Source organism: Sturnira hondurensis, unplaced genomic scaffold, assembly GCF_014824575.4.
Source record: "Sturnira hondurensis isolate 20B ecotype Veracruz unplaced genomic scaffold, ASM1482457v3 Scaffold0004136, whole genome shotgun sequence".
NCBI lineage: Eukaryota > Metazoa > Chordata > Mammalia > Chiroptera > Phyllostomidae > Sturnira > Sturnira hondurensis.
In genome coordinates this window covers 18,451,289-18,456,459 of record NW_028076767.1, presented here as the reverse complement: position 1 = coordinate 18,456,459, position 5,171 = coordinate 18,451,289, and the positions used below count along the sequence as shown (strand labels likewise).

Sequence of the window (5,171 nt, the reverse complement as noted above, 5' to 3'; positions counted from 1 at the left end):
CTCCCGACGGTCCCCGCGCGCCGCCCGCGCACCGCCCCGGCCTCTCTAGCCGGCGGGCGGGCGGGACCATAGAGAGTCCGCGGCACCGCCCCCTCCACGGCCCGAGCGCTCGCTCGCGCGGCTCCCACAATGCACCGTACAATGGCCCGACCGCCGCCACTACCGGGGCCTGAACGGGCCTGGCGGAGCCCGAGCGCGGTGAGTGCCGGCGAGGGCCCCGGGGGACGGCGGGGAGCGGGGCGGGAGGCCGTCTCGCTGCGCCCGCGCGCCCGGGACACGGAGCGGCGGAGCCCCTCTCCTCCGGCCCCGCAGCGCGGTCGTCCACACCCCCGACCGAGGCCCCCTCTGCGTCAGCCCGGGCCCAGATAGGCCCCAGGGTGACGAAAACCCTCCCCGGATCCAATACCTGGGGCCTGGGGGACGCTAAGAAACTCCACTGCCCACCCCTCTTCTCCGAAAGCTGGAGACGCAGCTCTAAGGGTCCCCTACCCTCCGACCCCGAGGGTCCCTGGAGGCCCAGATGAGCTGCACCTGCTCCCTCCCCTCAGACACGCCTACCCAGACCCACGGAGCCCCCTTCCCCGCTCCAAATAGCCCGCTCTTTACCCTTTTTCATATTCCGGAGCCTCACAATCCTTTTTTGAGGCTTCTCTCAAATACCTGGCTCTGGGAAACCCAGATGTTCCCTCCTCAGTGGCTGTGCTCCCTAACCTTAGATATTGTCCATCCGGATACCCTTTTCCAGACTCTTAAGATCCGGGGAATACACGTGTGGCTGTTCGGAACCTTTCAATCCCTATAATCCCTCCCAATCTCTCTCTCTTTTTTTTGGGGGGGGGTCCCTTAGAGATCCGTTAGGTTGCTCATGAGTCCTTGCCATACTTGTCCTTTCTTCCTAACCCTGAGATCTCCAGACTATTCCTGAATTCGTTCCTCCCCCGGTAGCCGTCCACTCCCATCTCTCCCAGCCCCGGGGGAGTGTAACCTTTCCCACCACACAGTTGGGTGGTCTACAAGTTGCTGGAGGAACCAGGCTGTTCCCTGCAAATCCAGTCCCGCACTCCGGCCCCAGCTTGGCGAGGGGAAAAGGAGTTACTGGGGCTTTCACCTGCCTGGGTGGCTTGTCTCCTGGTTTGGGTGTTTTTCCATCTGTCAGTCTAGTACTGTGATGGAGGCTGGCCTTGGGATTCTGATCTGCCCCCCACTTCCAACAATGTGAGGCCACCAAATTGGGCAGAGGTGGGGGAGGGCTGCGGTGGGTTGGGGTAGGTATCTATCAGGTTTCCTCTTCATGGAAATAGGGCTCTAGTGAGGTGCAGCCGTTTTCTCGAGGCCTCCTCTGGAGTGGGAGGCAGCGGGAAGGAGAGGAAATAGCGAATCAAAGGGACTCCAGAGAGGCCCATCTAAACTGACAGAAGCAGCCCAAAAGTAAATCCAGCCCCTGTTAATCCAATCTGATGTCTTGGAATGATGCAAGTTACTGAGACTGCAGCCTCTCTGTAATTTAATTCTCCTACCACTCTGGAGTGTGTGTGAGAGAGTGGGTGCGCGGGCAGGGGGTGGAGGGGGCAACTATTTTCATTCTTCTCACTGTTTTCCAGCCAGTCAGTGTGTCTTTGGATTTGTTTCTGGTGCGCAGGTCAGGACCTGGCTTTTTTCTCCAAATCTATTTATAATTTCCCAGTTGCTATTTTGGGTTCTGCTCAAGGGAAGATTCTGTCCGCCCCAAGGAACGGGTTCCAGGGTGCAGGGTGTGTTTCCTCTTGGGCAGGTGTTGAATTAAGTTCTTCAGATCCCCAAGTAGCTCTTAGGCAGGGGGGATAAAAGCTATTTTAGGGTAGTCACTGAAGTGGAGCTGTTAATCCTCTGTGGGTCTCCCTAGTTAAGAACACTTAGAGATTAACCCTTTCCTTGCTGCAGGAGGGCTAGTTCTCAACAGTGTTTTGAGAGGGTTGGGAGAGAGTGGGGCAGCAGAAGGTGGGAACATGCAACTCAATACAAAGGCAAATAGCTGCCTTTTGTTGGGTATTTACAGCAAGCCGAGCCCTATGCTGAGCTCTTTGCATACCTGACTAACATAATCCTTTCAACAAGCCAGTGAGGTAAGTATTTTTAGCTTTACAGATGAAGAAACAGGCTAATAATGGAGAAAGATCGCAGTTTCTATAGAGATGATGTAACACCATAAAAACTAGTTGCATCAGAAGGCAGCAGGAATTATGGCTCGCAGCAGAGGACAGTCAGACTAGGGAGCAATATGTCTCCTTTCATCTGCCAAAGATGGTCGTCCAGAGTTTTTAGCAAGCATTGTATTTGGGGTATGAGACTTAGTAATAGAAGAGACTCTTAAAGTGAGAGAACTCTGGCCCAGGATGTAGTATTGTAGGAAGGCAAAGGCAGGTTAGAGAGGATGCGTGAGGGTTAATTGTGAGGGGAAAAGGGGAAGGTTGCCTTCTGGGGAGATGTTGGGAAGGGAAGGAAGCTGAGGCCTGAAAAGTAACTTTAAAGGGTGGGGGTTGGGGGGAGAGAAGTACTTCTCAGGCCCCATGTGGAAAAGTGGCGGACACAATTTAGATGTCAGAGATGGCACTGCATGTGTTCACACATTTTCTGTCTCGGATGCTTTCAAGAGTATTATTTCACTTAGTCCTCCATGGGACTATTATAGGTAAGGCCAATAAATCTGTTTTATTTTATTTGAACTTTTGTAAGTGTTTATTTGAGCCAAACTGAGGACAGTGTTGAGAAGCAGGATCTCAAATGCTCCCAGTAAGCCTCTCGTAGCAACTGGTGAAACGGGCTCAGGGAAACAAAATAACCTGCCCAAGGTTTCACAGCCAGTAAGTGGCAGCTCTTTTGAAAACAAGTCCAAGGTTCTTTCCCCGCTGTCTCCCTCTTTAGATCAGGTGCCAGAAGGAATCTTAGGATGAAAATACACCGAGTTACTGGGAAAATACACCAGTAACTGGGAGGGATTGATTGTGTTTGTTTTATGGGAACAGGTTCTGTCAGCTTCTCTGGAGTTAAGGTTAGGCAGTGAGACCAGAAGAGCAGCTTTAAAAGAGAAGCAGAATTCTTTGACAGTTTCGCTGAGGAAGAAGTCTGAAGGCATAGGCCTGCTAATGTGCGAGGAGCCTGGCAGTCTTTCTGGAGGAGCAGAGTTTGCAGACACGGGACAGAAGGAGAGATACTAGATTCCCAAAAGTTTTCCTAAGGTAACAATAGCTGCTTTGGTTGTCCAGTAGCCTTTCAGTGTGACTGTAGGTAAGGACTTCCGCTGTGCCTTTTTACGAAGCGTGGAGGGAATAGGATCTGGGTGTTGGCTGTTTTCCTTTTAAAGCCATAGCCCCATTAAATGCAGATCAAGGCAAGCACATGGCTGCTGCCTTCCTCCTTGGCTTCTGAGTACAGCCTCGTGAGCGCTTCTTAGCCACCACCGGCCTGTTTCCTAGAAGCCCATTACTCACTCTTTCAGTAGCTCATACTGAACTGCTGCGTCTTGTTTGTGCTTGTTCGGGAGAACAGATGAGGTGGACGTGTGGGAGGCGGGGGATGTACTGTTCTCTTTCTGAGTTTGTGCGGAATTTCCAGGGCTAGGCTCCCCTTTCATATTAGCCAGGGATGGAGCTTGCTTCCCTCTGGCTGCCTGCCATTCCCAGCTTTCCAGAAGCTGAGGTGCATGATTTCAGATGATCAAGGGGGGGGGGCAGAATTTGACTTTGAAGGTAGGGGAAATCCCCTTCAAACTCGTGCTTGCTCTCTACCCAATTCCAAGGTTCGTGGTAATCGCTGGTATTATAAACAGGTAATTCCACCTTTGTGAAGGAGGATTCTTAATGAAAGCCAGACGTCAGAGGCCTTTGAGGTTTATAGTGAAGCGGGTAAATATGCTTCGACTGGAAGGCTCAAGTGGGACTAGTTCTACGCCTCATCAGCACGTGACTTAGGTAAAATGTAGCCACCTTTGTGTAGATCTTTCTAGGCAAATCTCCACTCGTGATGGGGAAATGTTTATCATATTACATTGCAATGTTTCTTCAACAAGTGGAATGGTTCCTGAACAGGGCGTAACTCATGTTAATGATGAGCAAAGCTCTCTAGGGTATGAACCGCTGATCCTATCATCTCGTTCACGCCAGTCTGTTGGATGAATGGTCACTAAGCAGCAGGTGCTAATGAGCTGAGCAAGCGTTCTGTAGCCCACAGCTAGTCCGTGTGGTTAGAGCCCTCCCCAGATTCTCGTGGACAGTTCCCAGATATCCCCTTTGCTCTCTTCACATGGTGAACTCTCATGACCACACTTTGGCATGATCTCTTCCACACGAGTCAGTGTGGTAACTCCCATCCTCCTCCACTGAGTTGATGTCAGGAAAGAAGTGTCACCGTGCTCCAGCCATCCTCCTCTCTCCCCTTCTACTCAACCAAGAAAGGACCCGGTGTCAGGATAATAGCTCCACACTTGGGAAGTGCTATAAACCCAGTTTAAACCAGAACAACTTCTTTTTTTAAAGGTTTTATTTATTTATTTTTAGAGAGAGGGGAAGGGAGGGAGAGAGGGAGAGAAACATCAGTGCGTGTTTACCTCTAGTGTGCTCCCTACTGGAGACCTGGCCCGTAACCCAGGCATGTGCCCTGACTGGAAATCGAACTGATGACCCTTTGGTTTGCAGGACAGCACTCAACCCACTGAGCCATACCAGCCAGGGCTAAACCAGAACTTCTTGAGCATAAGTTCAGCCTATGAGAATCAACTTACATCAATGACTAATATATTCATCTAAAAGAAAGTTGAGGGTTCTTTTCTAGATGCTAGGCGTATGGAGATGAAAGAGATATGATCTGAGCCCTCAGAGAAGCAGAGTTCAATGGAAGAGATTAAGTTCTAATGCAAGTGTGTTGTTACCTGCTTCTCATGGAGAAATGTATGTGCACTGTGAATGGCTGTAGGAGGGGCCACGCATCAGCTTAGGGTATTGGACAGGCTTTGCTAAAGAAGCAGAGTCTGGACCTGAGACCAAGAGACTCAGATGGTGGAGGGCAGGGTGGGACCAGAACTGGTTCAGGGGAAATGCTTGGGGTGCTATTGCCTCCTCAGACAGAACCTCTTGATGTTGTGCTGCTAAGAAACACATCTGGCACAGGGGCTGACTTTTCAGGGTGTAAATTTGCTA

At 51.1% G+C, this 5,171-nt stretch overlaps 1 protein-coding gene across 7 annotated transcripts in view; it reads left to right on the top strand.

The window, feature by feature from the left end:
• The first annotated feature begins 62 nt into the window (after positions 1-62).
• Positions 63-5,171, top strand: part of PLAGL2 (PLAG1 like zinc finger 2) — a 33,014-nt gene continuing 27,905 nt past the window's right edge. For 6 of the 7 annotated variants that reach the window (XR_005066106.1, XR_005066104.1, XR_005066105.1 and 3 more), the window contains exon 1: positions 63-198. The gene's annotated coding sequence lies outside the window, so the exon portion shown is untranslated. Of the gene's footprint in view, positions 199-1,840; positions 2,103-5,171 lie in introns of those variants that run through there. The other variant, XM_037043837.1, reaches the window with a different exon arrangement.